We start from the raw sequence: 18734 nt of genomic DNA on the forward strand, positions 1-18734 counted from the left end.
CCTCCCTGGGCACGGCTGCCATCCCCAGGCTGCCCCAGTGCAGTTATGAGGTGATCCACGGAGGACAGTGGACTAAGAGGAGGATCCACATGGTTTCCACGCTCCCTAAGCAGGGCTGAGTGTCAGGTCCCCAGAGGGGAGAAGCCCCTGCAATTAACTCCCCTCTGCCAAGTTAACTGCCCAGAACATTGTCGATACAATCAGCAATAAAGCCTAAAAATAGCCCAGAGCAGTTGTCAGCAGTGTAAATAAAGATTGCTGAGTGTCGTGGAGCGGGATAAATGCCGGGGATTCATGGATCATCTCCCTTGCATGGGCAGACGGTCCAGCCTGTGGGTTATCTCGGAGCATCTGTGACTTCAGGAGCTGCCGAGGGACCTGGGCTCTGCCAGCCCCTGCTGGGGCACGAGGTGGCATTTCTCCAGCAGCTCCCTTTGGGTGAATAACCAGGCGATTCCGGGCAGTGACAGCTTGTCCAAGGATGGCTCGGGTCTCCTTCCCAGACCCCACCGTGCTGGAGGCCCCCATGCTTCAGGGGGTGTTTATTCCTGCAGGAGGGCCCCCCGTGGTTGCAGCCAGTCCCCAGGAGAGCACACAACACCCCTGTGCTGTGCCGGGGCCGCCGGAGCTGCGGGCTCCCGTGGCACTGGGAGCAATCTGGAAGCGATTGCGCCGGTGTGCCTCCGCAGCGGGAACGCCGTGCCCAGTTCATTTCCTTCAAGGAAACACAACCCGAGGGGATAATTAGAGCTTCTTTGCGTACACAATCCCATACTGTTTATCCAACACAAATTAAAAAACGTGGTCCTCAGGAACACAGAGCAGAGGAGATAAAGGAGCGATCGGCTCCCAGACGGGTTTCATTACTGCCCCGGCACACCGGGCCCCCAAAACCACTTGGTGTTCCAGGACAATGGCAGGGAAGTTGGGATGTTCAGGGCGTGAGCGGGGTCCAGGGACCCGGGGTACTGTAAATAAATCTGTGTGGGAAATCAGATGAACCTTTGCACCAGCATCCATCTCTGTCTCGTGCTTTTGGACCTCTTGTTTAAAATATTCAGGTCTTGGGTGCACATGAATCACATGAAAGCCTGGTTGGAGATGAGAGTCATGGAATCAGGGAATCACAGAATGATTTGGGTTGGAAGGGCCCTTTAACATTGCTGAGGGCCAGGCAAATGGGGTGGTTTGTGCTTACCCCCTGCTCTCCAGCAGGCAGAAGTAGAGGGGCCCTGCCAGGGGTGAGGGCTATCCCAACACCAGCAGTTAAGGGGGAGCTTCAGTGGACCCTGGAGATGGGAAAGGAGGTGAAGAAGGAATGGGGAAAAGCCCCTGGAGTGGAGCCCCAGCTCGGTTGCAGCAGGTCTGGCTCCGTCACTGCTGCGGGCAGGCGGAGTAGGGAAAAAATGCCATCTGGGGTCTCACTTGAAAGAGGTTTTACAAGCAGTGGGATTTTATTACAAGCAGTTGAGTAATGGTGTGATTTCTGCCTTGCTCCATGGTGGAAGGGCAGGGTTGGGAGCAGGGCTGCCCTCAGAACCTGGGGAGGCACCAAAAGCATCCCTGGGGCAGAGCCAGCCCGGGCAGAGCCACCCACAGCCCCACCACTGACACGGGAGAAAATCCTTGGCCCTTTTAGAAATGTGTTGTGAAAGATCCATCCCAGATGGACACAGACTGGATTTGAACACTGTGTCCTGTGGTAAAACAATGGGAATGTGAGAGGCCAACCCATCTGGAGACACACAGGAAGATGCTGGTGTATCCCCCAGTGCCCATGGACCACTCTGTGGGGCTCAGGGGAATCTCAGTCTGGGAAGGGGCCATGGGCACTGTCAGATTGCAGGGACAGGGCCCTTGCCCCAAAGCCCAGAGCACGTGGCATCAGTGGCAGCCTGTTCCAAAGTGCCTCCTCCCCTCAAGCCGGAGCTCATTAGGGCAACACTGTTTGTTTGTTTTGTTAATCGACACCAAGAGGCCCCATCTGGGCTCTGCCGAGCCCCTTCTCTGTCCCTGACAGCACGGAAGGCAAAGCCAATTTTCCAGTGTGGTTTCTGTGGCCTGGGAATGTATTTCAGGATCCTCATTTAGAGACCATGATCGAGCTCTTCCCTCACCCTCCTTGGTCTCCATCACTGCTGCCCCTGTGCTGCCTGTGACCAAACCACTCTCCTGGGCCCAGCTCACACTGTGTTCCCTCACAGCCCCTCCTGGGGCCGTGTCACAGGGCAGGATGGAGGGACCTCACCAGAAACACGGAGCATCCCTGGGTGTGCCTGGGATGGGCACCTGCAGGAGGTGCCAACCATAGCTGGGCTGACACTCACATCCACAGCAGCTCCTGCTGTGGTGAGGTGAGAAAAGGCTTCCCTGGAACACATTGCATGCCCACATCTCACCTGGAGGGCTGGAAAAGGTGTGTGGATGTGGCACTTGAGGACATGGATCAGTGGTGGCCTCGGCAGTGCTGGGGAATGGTTGGACTGGATGATCTCAGAGGGCTTTTCTACCCTAAATGGTTCTGTGACTCTGTGACCTCACCCACCACAGTGATTCATTTCTCAAAATCCCCTGTGGATCAGGGCAGTGTTGGGAGCAGCAGCTGGATACCAGCAAACTGGGAAGCAGTTCCCATCCTGAGACCTCCTGGAGACACCAGTGGAGAGGCCACCTTTCGGTGGCCCTGCTGGTGACCCTGCTGCCTTTGGGGCACATTGGACCCGTCCAACTCTGTGATGAGGCAACACAGAGAAACCAGAACACAACGTGCCAAAGCCAACCTGCACAGTGCAGGTGGGGACATGGCAGGGACGTGGCAGGGACGTGGCAGGGATGTGGTAGGGACACGGCAAGGACGTGGCAGGGACACCAGCAGGGACACTAAAAGGGACATCGCAGAGACACAGGCAGGGACTCCTCTCCCCTGGGAAGTTGTCCCCTGGTAGCCGAGCAGGGATGTGACAAAGGCCCATGTGACAAGTATTTGCCACCGTGAGCCAGCAGTGGAGCCAAGCTGGGCTGCTCCCACCTCCAGCCTTCCCTTCCTACCCCCATAACACCTCCTGCTTTTTGCTGGCACAAATGTTTCTGTAGCCAAGTGAGGAACAGCTCTGGCTGGAAGAAGCCCCGTTTCCAAGCAGAGCCACCCCTCTGGCTGGTGTCAGCTGGCTGCAGACATGCCCCGAGCGAGGCTGGTCCTCCTGGCCGTGCCTCCCACAGCCCCACGCTCCTCCACGTGCGGATGCTGCGGGAAGGAAAACAAAAGCCAGTGAAATCTATCAGGTGAGAAAACCTTTTTGGAGGATGAGAATGGAAAGGAAAAGCTTTTCTCAGCCTCCCCTCGGCCTCCCTCCGCACGCACGGCCGAGGGAGCATCTGTCCTGCTCCGGATGATTTAGCGAGTGAGAAGGCGAGGAGCAAACGTGCCACTTGAAGGAAGGAAAGCTGTTGGTGTGTTTGGCATTCCTTCCTTCCTTCCTAATGACTGTGGGAGGCATCAGAGACACAGGTAAAGGGACACAGGGGTCTTGGACTGGCTGCTAACCCGGTGGCAGCCATCAGTGACCCCAGACCCCCTGTGACAGGGAGCTCCACAGCCCCTGCATGGTCGTGCCCTGGCTGCACTGTTCCCTATCAGATGGAGAAGAGGATGAATCTCAAGACAGGGGGTTCACAGACCCCAGCATTCCTTCTCATTGTCTCCCAAGAATCTGTAGATCTCAGCTCCCCCTTTCCCTCCCTGGGCTCAGGGAACATGTGTCTAGCAGATTTTTATTAACTGTGCAGCTTTCCCTTGCTCACTTTCTGTCTCTTTTTTTCTGCTCCCTGCTTGCTTGACAGAATTTAGATTAGACAAAACATGAGATCATTCCTGCCTGCACAAAAAGGAAACAGAAGAAGAGAAGGAATTGGCTCTGGCTGTTGCACCCCCTTCCCACTCCACCCCAGCACCTCCACCTGCCCCAGCCCTGTCCCTCTCCCCCAGCCAGCAGATTTTTGACATTCCAGACATGATGAAGATCCAGGGCAGACCTGTTGCTAGCCACCACCTCATCCTCAAACCATCCTCAAACCCTGTGCCCAGTGGAGCTGTTTGCTCTCCCCAGACCCAACAGCTTCACGCTCCATGTTGTGCAGTTGCCTGGAATCCTTCCTGGAGGGATGTCCTGCAGGGCAGAGGCTCTGCCAGCTCCAGTGGTCTGGGCCAGCACTGCCCCTTCTACCCCAGGCTGAAGGTTTCCCCATCCTCACTTCTCCCCACCCTCCCCAGATGATGGTGGCTCCAGTGAAATGGGAGCAAGAGCCAAACTGGGGGACACTGGATAAGACTCCACAGTGGCAAATCCCCTGGGTTTTCATGGGGTGAAGGTGGGAGCTTGTTGTCCATCTGGAGGGTCTCCCTCCGGAGAGAGCCCCTGGCAGAGCCCTGGATGACCCTGCATTCCACTGAGCTGCTCCCGTTCCCCAGGAAAACCACGGGAAGGGGGCACTGCTGTGGATATGGGTTTCCCCCTCACTGCTGCTCCCCTTTCCAAGGAGGAATCTGCAGCTAGTTTTATGGACACCTGGAGGAGCTGGAAAAATGATCTTACATCTCCCAGGGCTTTGCAGAAATGGAGGGAGGTGTGAGAGGAGGAGGAAGGCAGCTCTGTAGCCATGAGCCATGCGGGCAGCTGGGAGGTGGGAGGATTTTCCCATTCCTTGGTTTCCAGAGAAACTTGCCTCTGGGTAGAGAAGAGCTGATCCAAGGCTCCACTCAGCATGAGAGCCCAAACGGTTGGGAATATCGAGATCATGATATCATGGATAGGCTGTGCCCATCCCTGTGAGCCCTCCGGGGTGTCCCCAGATGGGTGACCCAGGGCATCACCTTCTCTTTATACCCCCAGCCCCATTCCCACCTCCTGGTGCAGCACCTGTCCCATGGAAGGGCAAAGAAATCCAGACCTTCCTTCCTTCCTGTGACACACACACATTCTCACACACACATGTTCTCTCTCACACACACATGTTCTCTCTCACACACACATGTTCTCTCTCTCACACACATGTTCACACACACACAGATCTCTCTCCCTAAGCCTGAGAGTATCTGGGAGAATCTCTCCCATCCCTGGGCATGGCAAAGGAGGCATCTGCAGATCTCACAGCCTCTCTTGTTTCTCTCCCACTTCCTTTCCTCTCCCTGACCTTCCTCTTGCACAGGACACCTGGATGACTGACTGGAATTTAATGATGACAATTGAATAAATAAACTCCTGCCCAGACAGCAGCAGTGACATCAGCCCATCCCACAGCCGTGCCTCCGGAGTGCCAGGTTCCAAGGACTGCATCCCAATGCTGTGCCTGCTGTGGAGAGAGAGGAGAGCCCTGCAGGATCAGTAACAGAGGAGCCCACAGCCTTAGCAGCCCTGAGGTTTGCTGAGACACATATGATCCCTTGTGGGTCATATTTCCAGCACAGGTGATCTCAGGCAGAGGAAATCCAGAGGTGGCCCAGCTGCAAAAAGGGAGGAGCTCCCGAGGGAGCAGGGAGGCCCCAGGTCGGGTTAAATGAGTTTATTTAATAATACCCAAATGACAACCTGAGAGATTGGAAGTCAAGGCCAATCCAAAAACAGTTTGAGAGAAATCTTAATGTGTAACTCAGGAGATGGAGCAAGGCTGATGGGGTTCTCCTCCTGCCTGGGGGAACCTTGCTCCTGTTTCTCAAGTTTTCTTTCCACGAGGATGTTTTTAAACAAAATCTTCATTTCAACCTTGCTTTGCCAGGACTTGGAGCCCTAAAAAACAAAGAAGAAGCTGTGAAGTATCCCCAGACATGACGTGAACACAGTCCTGACTGTCCCTGAGTCTCCTTCTGCACATCCCACATACCGCTCATGAGGTGGCACATCAGCTCTGGGCAAGCAGAGGCTGCTCTAAACCCCCAATTCCCATCCCAAATCCCCTTCATCCTGGGAAATATCCTCACCCCAAGGACGAAGCAGTCCCAGAGGAGAGGGTGGGACGTGTGGCTCAGGTTGAGGCACAGCTCCATGAGTTATGTCCCCCCATGATATCACAGCCCAGAGATGTGCCAGGAGGCTGGTGCATCATCTCCCCGATATAGCAACGTGGGCTGTTCACAAGAGCAGAACATCTTGAATCCTGAATTTCCAGTGCACTCCAGTCCTTTGGAAGCCCAGTGAAATGTCATCTGCTCGCTGGCAGTGGCGATGGGAAGCGAGCCCAGCCCTGTGCCAGCTGGTGGATCCATCCCACGGCCGGTGCCGGGAGGACGCGGCGGCAGCGGGAGGTGTGCGGGGAAGGGGCGGCGTGTGCTGACGTGTTGGCTCGGTGGAGAAGGAAAACCAATCCCAACAATTTCCAAAGCACCAGATCCAGCTGGAAGACAACTGCAACACCCCATGGAGGAGTGACCCCCCTTCCCTGGCCTCCATCCTGGCTGTGGGATCCCTCTGCAGAGAGGCAGCGGGGGATGAGGAGCTCCCACCATCCCGACTCCCCGGGAGCCATGGGGAGTGTGCAGAGAACAGAGAGCTCCCCAAACTTTCCCTGGGGTATGTTACCTCCTCCTCCCTGCTGGGCTCCTGTGCCTTGGTGTGCACTGATGGAAGGGAAGGAGAAGGTCCCCTCCTGCCCTAAACAGCAGGACAACCCCCCCACCTTGGGGGTGGTATTGCCTCCCCCCCTACAACCAGAGACCAGTTCCCCCATAAATCTCCTGGAGGCCTTGCTACTTCCAGAGCCTTGAAATCTGTTTATTTCTGGTTGTTCATTTCCCCTCACCCCATGTTTTCCAGCTGGGCATCCATCCTGCCTGTGCCCGTGTCTCCCCACGTGGTCCCCGTGTTCCATCCCCGTGTTTTTTGGGATGGGGGGGCCACAAGCTCCGGAGGCGCTCACCAGCATCCCATTACAGCTTGTTAGAAGGCTATTATAGCCTCCCTCATTTAGAGAATTACTCATTTTTTAGGCCTTTCAGGAACTTTAATGAGTTGTTTTAAACACATGCAGCAGATGTGGCCTTGGGATGAGCTCCTTTGAAACCCTCCCTCCCCCAGCACACAGCCAGGAGCTCCTCTGGCTCCAGAGGGAGCAAGTTGGGGTCCCTCTGTGATGGTTCTTGTCCTCCCCCTCCCTGAGCATCCCCAGGCCTGCTGTGGGGCTAAACCAGACATCCCAGAACAGTCCAGTGCTGCCTCTCTGCTTGTGATCTCCACGTTTTCTGAGTGGAGGGATCCCAGAGGATGCAGAAGAGGGGAAAAACCCAGGGAAAATGGAAAGAGAGGGTAGGACAGGTGTGCTGAGGCCAACCTGGGGTCTGGCTCTGGGACCTGCTTTTAGGAAGGGAAACAAGTGTCTGCTGGTACGTCAGGATTAAGCATCAAGCCCTGCTCCAGGGAAGCCAGGAAGGCTGGAAAGCAGCCGGGACTTCATCGTGCCAGTTGGCTGATGAGAGGTGCAAAAACTCACAGAGCTCCTTCTTCCCAGCCCTCAGCCCTTCCCAAAGCCACCACAGAGCACTGAGCTGGAATTTGCTGAGTTGGGGGCTGCTGTGAGGCACTGTCCCGGGAGAACACAGACTGGGAACACATGGATACACGGCCCTGATCTGCCTCCTCCCAGGAATATCCACAGAGTTTGTGTTCCTTTTTTCTCTTTCGGATATTCATCAATGCATTTGCAAAACGTGGATCAAATTATAGCCATGCCCCAAGCCAGCCTGTTCCAAGTCCCCGCACCCTGCAATCAGTGACAGGGATCCAGCTCCCATCCCAGCTGACCCAGGAGCCAGTGGCCACTCCCAGCCCACCACAGGTTCCTCTCACCTCCCTCATGCCATGTAGGATGCCTTGTGCCTGCCAGCCCTGAGGGAATCAATCAGGATTGAGTTCAACAGGGGAAAAAAGGAGGGGAAAGGAGAAAGGAGAAGGAAAGCAAAGGTTTTGGGTGAGGGGGAAGTTTCAGTCCGTGCTGGAATGCAGATTCTAACTGGAATTCATGTAAACACGCCCGGATTACAGGTTGCACATGCAGAGAGATTGCAGGTGCAGGATGTGGTCCCTCCAGAGACCACAGCAGAGGTGGGGATGGGGCAGCAGCAGTTCCCCCCCCCGCTGACGGAGGGCAGGGATGGGATGGAGCCCTCTGAGCCCTGTGCTTACACCGTGCCGGGTGTGATGCTTCCTTGGGAAGGGGGATGGACGACACTGGCCACTCCCAAAGACAGCCCCATGTCACTGCTGACAGGGATCGCTGTGTCCTCTTTATTATTTTGTTACCTGTCACTGTGAGGCCACTGGAGCTGAGGGCAGCTTGAACCACACCTACCAGCACTGCTGCAGGAGGGAATTTCAGGAGATGAAACACAAGGACCAAACCAGAGCTGTGGAGAGCAGGAGGTCTCTCAGGGCTGCTGGGAAGGAAGGGAGGTGTCACTTCAAATCACACTGACAAGAAGTTGCCTTTGGTGCTTCCCTGCTGAACCTGCTCTGGTTCAGCTGCAGCCCAGCGAGCGTGGAAGTGACTGGTAATGGAGTTAAGTGTTTCCATCTATCCCAGGGAGCTGCTGCGCCTCCGTGTGCTCACCGGCGTTGGGACTGCAGTGCCTGGAAAGGTGCAGGAGTTAAATAATCCCCCCAAAGTGATCCCTGGTGTGCCAAGGTTGGCTCACGGAGCAGGGGGGAGAGGCACCCTGTGAGCTAGATGCTGCCAGGCTGGGAGAGACACAGACTCCGTCTGGGATTGCAGCATAATTTGTCTTTGCACTGGGTTGCTGTGACCTGGTAAAACACGAGGATGAAGGAGGGAGATGGGGAGGGTGCTCACTCAGGGGGTGCCCCACTCCCTGCACTGGGCTGGGGGAAAGCGAGCGGAGAGACAAGTGTTTTGCGGCAAATCCCATTTTTGGAAGAGCTCTGCTTCCCCTGCTTTATGTGGCTCCAGGTTAAGTACCAGCAGCAGCACCGGCTTGGTCAGTCAGCACTAAAAATACCTGTCCCGTTAACCCGGTTCCATCCCAGCAGGGGGAGGGAGCAGTGATTTTCCTGCCCCCCCCCCCTTCCAGCAGCACAGCTCCCCCGTGACCCCCAGATCCCCCCCAGCAGCCCCCACACTGCAAACATTCAGCGCTCTGGGAAAAGTGCCAGGAAAAGTGCCAGGAAAACCCCATCCGACGTAAACCCGGCTGCTCCTGAAAGCACAGCTTAGCCTGGTTTCTCCTACATCCCCTCTGCTCTGCTTCACTTGGCTGTGCTCCCTCCAAGCAGCAGCACGCTGCTCTGTTGGCACTTTTCAAACTCTCCTGGTGGGAGCTGTAGGGTCTGATGGGATCTGTGCCTCATGTGCCTCGTGCCCGCCACCCGGCCTCGGGGCATGAGAGAGGGGACAGAGACCTCCAGAACTGCAGGGCTTTGAAACACGACCTGCGGTGGAGTGGGTGCTCCCTGCACCCAGCACGTCCCAGCAATGTGGGAAAATAAATGGATTCCAGGAGGGGAGCCATCTCTGAGAGCTCTCTGATGCCATCCTGGCCCCTGCTCTCCAATCCTGCATCCCACATGTGCATTTTTCCCGAGCCCCCGCTCCTTTCCAACTGCCGCAGCTTGTGAGGCCTCAGCAAGAGGAACAAAGAGGGAGCAGAGATGTAAGGAGAGCTGAAGGACACCAGGAGAATGCCAGGAGGGAACCAGGAGGGAACTGGGGTTGTGGAGGGGCACGTGTGTGCCCAGGCTGTGCCAACGTGTCTGGAACCCAGCACTGCTAAATCACAGAGCTTTACACACCTCATTCCATTGAGGACATGGGAAGGCAAGGCATGGCAAGGCAAGGCTGGAAGGGACTTACCATGCCCATCGACTGCCCAGCAAATCCCAAATGCTCAGTCGATTGGCAGCATCTTCCTGGGGAGCCAAGTTGGAGTTCCCAACCAGTGTGAGGGAAGAAAGGCTGTGGGTACCTTCCCTCCCCTCCCTCCTCGTGGAGCTGGCAGCTCTCCTGCCTCTCTTATCTTTCACCAAACAGAGTGGTGAATGACTTTTTGCAGCATGAGCTGCAGCTGGAGGCCTGTGTGTAAATAATAAACACACGGCCAGCAAGGAGGCAAAGTGGCCAGGGGAGGAACTGCCCGTGGTGGCGAGCGGGCGCCCAGCGATGGCGGAGGGGAAGGGCTCTGTTTCAGTTGAACACAAACCAAGAGAGTGATAGGAACAGCTCAGGGGCCTCCTTGTTTGCCCCTCCCGGGGCTGACATTCCCCCGTGGGGCTCCGTGCAGAGCTCCGGGATCATCCGCCGTGTGCCGGGACACGGCACAGCCCCCGCACGCCCGGGATCCCTCTGCTCCTTCCCGGAGTCTCGGGTGTCGGTACCCGGGTCCTGATTTGTGGCCGTGGCTCCAGTTCAGAAGAGCCTTTGTTTTCCTGCTGTCGCTTCCAGCAGATGAGACTTACGATGAGTCTTATTTTATATCAATGACTGTAGAGATATCGTCCTTTCTTAATGCAATAAACTAATAAAAGTTGACAAGAGCATCTGTTCCCAGGGTTTAATCTGCATATAGATCAGGAATGTGGTGATTCCAGAAGGAGGAAACAAGAGTTTGATAAAAGAAGATAAGATAGAAAAAATACCATCTGGAAAACAAAGGAAGGAAAGGCTGAGGCCATGACAGTAATGGGAGATTTAAAACATGACAGACTGTAAATCAGGTCGATCTGGGATCGTACCTGGGCTCCCTGCCCACCTCATGGGATGCAGAGTTGGCTCGTGCTGCTTGGAGGGGGGTCCCAGCCTGGGTTGTGCCCACCCTCTCTCTGCTTCAGCCTGTGCTCCCAGAGAGTGCTGAGGAATGGGGAGGACAGTCTGTTTTGGACTGGCTCCAGCTTTGGGGCTTTTCTCCTTCTGAGAAGCAAGCTGAGGGTGTGATGTGATGTTGGACAGCCTGTCCGGGACTTGGGATGGGGACAGCAGAGAATGGCTGGTTCCAGTGGTGCCAGGAGGGAAGGAGGAGCAGTGGGCAGAGGCACAAGAGCTCTGCAGTTGGAACTGACTGAGAAAGGACCTCAGCACCCACAGCTCAGACAGTCCTGCACCAGGCAATCTTGTGAGATGTTTCTGTATTTATTCATCCCACAACGGTTTGAATACTTAGAAAAGCAGGGTTGGAATTTTCCCAGGAAGCACTTTCTGCCAATCCTTGCAGTGCTGATGGTGCCCTCCTGTGTGAACACCGGGGTTGGTGGAACTCGCTGACCCCTTCTATCAGACACCTTGGCCTCCCAGGAGGGCTCAGTGGGCCAAGTGCTGGGAAGGACATGTTGCTCCAGCTGGTGGGTGCTATGGGAATATGTAGGAATGGTGGCATGCTTTATCCAGATCATCAGGGAAACTGGAAAGCCTTGCAGCGAAGCAGGCTCGCTGATCTGCCCAGTGAGACCCATGTCCCTCTTTCCTAAAAGCTGTCACAGGCTTTAAAGCCATTTGCACATGTTGTGCCGTGCAGGACAGAGTCTCCAGCAGAGCCTCCCAGCCCAGAGTCCAAGACCAATCCTTGGTGCGAGACCTGGAGCCGCTCCAGCTCTAAAGGCAGCAGTGGGACCGCTGGACTCTTTGGTTTGGCAGCGCAGAGTGTTTGTGGTGATAAATTACCACTCTCTAAGAGAAGTCCCTCCCCATCCTTCTCTTCTCATGCAGGGCCCTGACCTCCCTCTGCTGCTTTTGTCCCGCTCTCCCCAGGAAGCCTCTGCCCGGATAAATGCTGTTTTTAAACAGCAATTCCCGGGAGGTGATGATGCTCCTGCCGTGGGTTCTGCACCAGTTGCAGCCCTCGCAGCCGTCCCCGTGCTGGGGAGCGGGAAAGTTCTCGGCGGGCACAGGGAGCGGGCGGGGGCGGCTGGGATGGGATGGGATGGGATGGGATGGGATGGGATGGGATGGGATGGGATGGGATGGGCGGGGATGGAGCAGCCTGGGAAGGACAGAGGTGGGACGCGTGTGCCAGCCAGCCCTAAAGCCCTGCCCTGGGGAGCTGCCAGAGCCCCGCTGCCCACCCCGGGTGCCCAGTGACCCAGTGGGGCAGAGGAAATGCCCTCACGGGAGGGCAGCGGGACCCGGCGCCAGGTGATGGCTGCGCAAACATCGCGGCCATTCTCATGCAAATGGAGAGGCGGGAGGGGGGAGAGGGAGCCCAGAGAAATCTGATGTGTCGGCAGAATTGTTTCTATACAGAATATTTTTCAAAGACTTCAATAAGGCAAGAGCAGCGTTTGCAAAGGGAGTGCGAACAAAGAAAACACAGCTGCATCTTGGGGCTGAAAGGAAGAGGCTGGGGGTGGCTGCGATCAGCTGGGGGGGGGCGAGAATCGGACGGATCGGGCACAGAATGGGCGCATTTTTCTGCAAATATTTGACGGTTTGGATGAGTTTGCTTTAGTGCTTCTTCCCCCTTCTGTGCTCCCACTCCACAAACATTAGCACTATCAACTTTTACTGGCAGGAGAGCTCTCAGTGGGAGATCTCCGCAGCTGATTCATTGAGGGCTCGCAGGAAATGGAATTTTAAAGGGAAATTTGCATTGTAAGTGCTTTGCACGTTCTGCTAATCAAGGCGAACATCAACGCCATGAGGCTTCTATGGCCAATTACTGCATAGCTCAAATATTGGCGATGGAGCCAAGGGTGAGACGTTCTCCAGCAGACGTTCCCAGTAGATGAGAGCCATGGATGGGATGTGTTCCGGGGCCGGGGGGCTGGGATGGCTCAGGGGGGCCGTTCCTGGCTGCTGGGTGTGCACTGCCGAGAACGGGAGCACAGAGAAGTCTCAAAGTGTGGGAGAGGGGAGTCGGAGCTCATCCATGTCCTACGAGCACAGATCTCCGTGGCAGAGAGTTTAGGAATGCTGACAGCTGGATTGGAGAATTGCTGACTAGAGAGAAGCTAAAATTTTTGGAGCAGCATCCAGCAGTTCCGATCTCTATCCTGAACCCTTTTGATCCTGAACTCACTCTGAAACTATTGCACAGGAGTTGTCCCATGATGTTTGCACCCCACGGTGATTTTCATTGGATTTGTAGACCCCAGGAATTGTTCCTGGCTTTTCCAGCTCGGGGTTTTCATTTCTCATTCTGGCCCAAGCCTGAAGGAACAAAGAGGCCTGGGGGAAGAATATTAAAAAGGATCTACAGACTTCTAAAACTGTCCTCGAACAGCAGTTCGTGACCCGTGCAATGGCTCGAGTTAAGGCCTGGGGAGGGAGTTCTGAATCTGGCTGTAACTTTCTCTCCCTTTTCCTTTACTTTCTGGCTTGTATCCCCAAGCAGGGAAAAGCTTGCAATATTTGCTGGTAGCATTTCTGGGGTACCTCCTTGTCCTGCCCAGGGAAGGAGCTGGGCTGTGGGGACAGCGAGGCTCGAGCCAGGTGTGCTGCTCCTTTTTGTTCTCCCAAGTCTTGCTTAAACCTACTGCTTTTCTGCTCCTTTGCCTTCCTTTGTCTACTTTATTTGCCCCAAATTTTCCTTCTTTGGAGCTATTTCAGACCGAGTTCCAAGGGGTCTGTACCATTTCTTTCAATTAACCTTCATATCAAAGAGATTGCACCGTGTTCAGCAAGTGTTTTTGGAATAAATGCTAAAAAAAACCCCACACTATCCTGGTTTTTCTTTCTTTTCTGTTATGCCTGGTGGCATCAACACCTGCCCATCACAGCACTTTCATTCCTGGAGCAGCTCCACTTCTAAAACATACTTCTTTTCTTTAATATTTTTTAATTTTAATTTTATTGTGCAGCCACTTATGTTTTCCTGCCTCCTTTTTCCCATTTCTTCAATATATTTTCTCTTTCTAACTTCCCACCCAATGGCAGCAGGCGCCTGCCTGTGCTCAGGGGATGCTCTATTGAATTCCTCTCCGTTGCTCCGAGAGCAGCACTTGCTTTGAAGCTGCAGCAGAAATTCAGGTAGAAAGTGTGAAATAGTTTCTTCTCTAGGAGAATTTAGTGCTGTGGTGTTTAACTCCCACACAGCAGCACAGAGTCCACCCCTCAGGCCCCTCTGGAGCGAGGTAGAACTGTGGGACCTGTGGCAGGAGGGATGGAGCTGTATGTGAAGCCAGCATTAGGAGGGGGTGATGGAGGTGGAGGATCATGGAATCATGGAATGGTTTGGGTGGGAGGGCACCTTTAAAGCCCATTCACTTCCACCCCCTGCCATGTGCAGGGACACCTTCCACTAGACCACATTCCTCCAACCCCTGTCCAGCCTGGGCTGGGGGGCACAGGGGCAGCTCTGGACCCACAGGACAGGGCAGTGTGTCCCCTCAGCTCCTGTCCCTGCCTGCTCCCACATTGGTGGCTCGCTTCAGGGATTGCCATGAAAATAAAAATGAAGAGAGAGAAAGAGAAAAGGGAAAGGGAACAAAAGGAAAATTAAGAGAAAAAAAGAAAAAAGGGAAAAGGAAAAAGAAAATGAAAGAGGAAAAGGAAAAGGTGGGAAAAGAAAAAGGGGGAAATAAAAAGGAAAAAGAAAATAAGGAAAAGGTAGAAGATCATGGTAAGAAACTGAGGCCCAGACAACCTGAAAATGCCCAGTGTTCCAGTGGGCTTTGCTGGCCCCCCTGGGTGATGAGCACCCACCCCCTGCCCTCCCTGCCTGCCCTGGCCCATCCCTGGATGGGATGGGGACCCTCAGCCTTTGGTTCCACGTCCACGGTGCCACGAGCGGCCGCGGGAGCTCAGCATCTCCACAGGGAAAACACACAAACACAGGGATCTGTGATCCCACCCTGAGCTCTGCCAACTCATGGGGGCCGAGGCAGCTCTGGAGAGTGATCACTTTATTTGGGGTAAAAGGCACACGGGAAAATCCCTCCGAGCCGAGGAAACGTTCCTGTCGGTGTCCGGAGCACCTCCCCACAGCAGAGCACGTTGGCTGGTTTGTTTGCAGCTCTGCTCCTGTGCTCGTGGGAGTTGCTGGCTGCAGGTTTGGAAATGCAATTATAGGCTTTGCTGGGTAATTTTGGGTTTATTTCCCACCGCGTTTGCTGGTGCTCTGCGGAGAGCGGAGGCTTTAGTTAAAGCTCATGTAACACAGACGTACCTACTACTTGTTTGCTTTTCCTAGAAAGTTTTTGCCATCCCTCTGTGGCCACGGGATGTTTTCCTCTGGCTCAACACAAATAAATGTCCGGGTCCTCCCTGGCTGGGGCTGGAGACAGGATACAGAAGGTCTCAACTCCAGGTTGTTTCCTGACATCCAAAGCAGCTCGGGTGGGACCAGAGCCTGGTGCAGTCTGACAGCTCCTCAGGGGCCAGGGATGGCTCAAGGTGCCTGGGGGGGCTAAGCCACAATCCCCACAGAAGGGACTGCCTTCCACACACCCCAGGTAGCATCCCTGACATCTGAGGGGTGCTCCGAGCAGCTGGCAGCACTGAGCCCAGCTGTGCCCACTGCGTTTGGACAGCCACGCAATTATCCCTCCCTTGGAAGCGGACCCATGTCACTCCATCCCTTGTCCAAAGTCCCTCTCCAGCTCTTTTGAAGCCCCTTTAGGCAGTGGAAGGGACTCTAAGATCTCCCCAGAGCTTCTCTTCTCCAGGCTGAACACTCCCTGCTCTCCCAGCCTGTTTTCAGATCAGAGGGGCTCCAGCCCTCAGAGCACCTTTGTGGTCTCCTCCGGATCCTTTCCAAAAGCCTGTGTCTTTCCTGCGCTGAGGACCCAAGTGCTGGATGTAGGAGAGCTCTGGGGAGGACTGCTCTGTGCAGCACAGCCCTGCACACAGGGAGACCCTGATACCTGCTCCCCCACCCTGCACACCTCTCCTTTCCTTCCCAGGAGAGCAGTAGCCCCATTCCCACACCTGGCTGGTGTTTCCCCATCCATCCCACCTCATTATCCTGCCACATTCACTGCTGGCACAGCTTCCCGCAGCCCCTGCTGACCGGCAGGTACTTTGTGCTGGACTAATCATGCATCACCCCAGCAGTAATTCGTGATGGGATTGAACATGTCACAGCCTGGGGAGCCGTCGGGAGCTTGGCAACTTCATCACGAGGCTCCCTGAGTCCAGTCACAGGGGCTGGATGGGAAAACATTTCCCTCCTCGGTGGGTGCTGCTGCACCCTCGTCCAGCTGGAGAGCCAGGAGGGGCAGGGAGCACGGCTCCAGTGGGATGGAACCAGTGACAAAGAGTCATGTTTCTCTTAAAGGGAGAGCTTGAGCTTCTTTAATTAAATATTTATTTTTAATACATTAATTTTTATCTTTCCTTCTTTAGCGTACCAAGCAGTTCCTCAGGTTTGGAAAAAGAAAAAAAAACAAAACAAAAACAAAAAACCCCACTAAAAACAAATGAAACAAAACAAACAACAAAAAAACCCAAACAAAACCAAAACCAAAACCAAAACAAAGAAAAATAAATAAAAAAAAAACAACAAAGAAAAATAAAAACCTAACCAAACAAACAAACAAAACGCAAAAAACCAAACCAAAACAAAAACCCCAAACAAATAAAAAAAAAAACAAACCAAGAAACGGAAAAAAAAAAAAAAAAAAGAAAAAAAGGAGAGGAGAGAGGACAAGCAGTGATGGGAGCAGGACTCTGCATTCCCTTCCATCCTCAGAAGATGCTCCAGCACCGGATGCTCTGCAAGAAGCTCCTCACCTGAAGATCCCATTAAATAGACGCTGCCACGTCTTGCCCTTCAGATCCAAAACCCCCACAAGGCTGGTCCCAGCTGGTAGGAAAATTCTCCATTTTCTGGGAGAGGAGGAAGGTGCAAGCCCAGGCACCCCCACACCCAACCCCGGGCACAGAGGCACAGCCCGGTCCCACCTGCCCCTCGCACCACTCAGCTCCGTGGTGCTGTGCCAGCATTCCGGCTGGATGCCAGAGGAATGAATTACCCGGAGAGAAGGGAATCCTTGGGAGAGCGAGACGGGAAACACAACTTCTTTGCACCTGATTAAACATCGCAGCATTCACGGGGGGAACTGGAGCGGAGCCGCCTCGGCCTCGCGCAGGGGAAGGCGGCCGGAGGAGCATCCTCGGGGCTGGGGTGACATTCCTGCTCCGTGAGGTTTGCAGCCCAGCACTCACTGCGCTGATCCCAGCGTGCTCGGCCAGGCAGTAAGGGTTAGCCATGGCCAGGGTGGGTTATCTGTCGTGGGACAGCACTGGCAAGATGACCATCAGTACAGATTCGAGACACTGTCAAGACAAAACCAAGCAGATGAGAATATTTAACTTTCGTGCATTAGACCGACAAAATGATAATATCTGGGTTTGAGACCCTAGAAAACAGTAAAGGCAGCCATTTCCCTGCTCAGGGCCTTGCTGCTCCCTCCTGATGCTGTTCCTTGGGCTCAGGCTGAGCCTGCAGGCTCGGGGGGGCTGGAGGACCCCAGTGAGTGTGAAGGAATGAGGTCCCTGCAGCAGCTTTGAGTTTTAGAAAAAATAGGTATCTGGGGAATGTGGCAATGACACATATCAGGGTACAGCATGTAACAATGGGTTACAACATGCAAAGGATTTATATATCTCTAATATGTAAATAATAAAATATACAAAATATACACGATAAAAATGTAAATATAAAATAATTATTATATAGAATAATTAATATCTGTAATAACGCATAGGTATTTTATACAAATACATATATTTAATACAGGTGGGTTTTGGTTTTTTTTAATCTAGTGCCTAAAGACCCAGCAGAGATGGTGCTTCTGGGTGTGCCCATGCTGTAGCCCTTGGTGGGGATGCCCCAGGTCGCCCCCAGGGCAGGGGGAGCCACACGAGCCCATTTCGGGTGGAAGGGACAAAGCTCTGAAGAGCTGGGAGCACTTCACACTGAACAGCCTCTTTCTCTTCTGCTTCCCAGCATTTCTCCAGCCAGGATACCACTTCAACCAGTGGGTGTTTAGGGTTCAAAGGCTCCTTCTTTTCTCCTCTGCTGCTTAAAATACCCCAGTCAATGTATCCCCACTCCCAGTAATAATGATAATGCGGCTGCCGGAGAAACGCAGCCTCCAGATGAACCCAAGGCACAGACAATCAGCTGGAACTCAGGGGTAATTTTGGTTTCTGATCAATCTAAAATCATTTTGACCCAAGGTATAATTTAAAATGTTCCTGCCTCGGTTATTGTAGCCCCAGGGCACTCTGGGTTGCTTTTGCGCGTTCGCCAGCTTGTTCTCTCTCTCTGCTTATAAGATCCCAGGAACAGCTTAATGAAAAATGAGTGTGTGGCTGGAGGGGTCAATGGTGAGCCGTTTTGGATGCTCTAAAACAAATCAGGCAGGGTTTGGTTGTGTTCTTTTAAACAGGGGTTTTCACACCGGAGAAGATTTGTGGGAAGAGAAAAGCATTTATCCTCTGGTCGGCTCTTCTGCCTGCCTTCCCCTACTCTGATCTGCTCTCTTTTCCTAGAATCATGGAGTCACAGAAAAGGTTGGAAAAGCCCACTGAGACCATGGAGTCCATCCATTAACCCATGTCTGCCAAGGCCACCACTAACCCACGTCCCCAAGTGCCACATCCACATGGCTTTTCTTCCCCTCCAGGTGAGATGTGGGTTCCCACTGTGCTCCAGGGAAGCCTTTTCTAGCTCCATCAGAGTAGGGACCATGTCACCCCAAAGTGACACCTTGGCCAGGGCACCTCGGCTTCACCTGGGGATGGTGCAAACTGGGGTTCCCTGGGCAAAGGTGCTGCGGTTTCTTCTGAGCAACAACCAA

General features: G+C 54.1%; 1 long non-coding RNA gene across 1 annotated transcript; it reads right to left on the reverse strand.

Annotated features, from left to right (window-relative positions):
- Window positions 1–230: 230 nt before the first annotated feature.
- LOC116793926 lies at window positions 231–2473 on the reverse strand. Its single transcript, XR_004359640.1, has 2 exons — window positions 2328–2473; window positions 231–715 (listed from the first exon to the last, which is right to left on the reverse strand). It is a non-coding gene; the product is annotated as an uncharacterized LOC116793926 (long non-coding RNA).
- Window positions 2474–18734: the final 16261 nt, after the last annotated feature.

This window comes from Chiroxiphia lanceolata, chromosome 14 (assembly GCF_009829145.1).
Source record: "Chiroxiphia lanceolata isolate bChiLan1 chromosome 14, bChiLan1.pri, whole genome shotgun sequence".
Taxonomy (NCBI): Eukaryota; Metazoa; Chordata; class Aves; order Passeriformes; family Pipridae; genus Chiroxiphia; species Chiroxiphia lanceolata.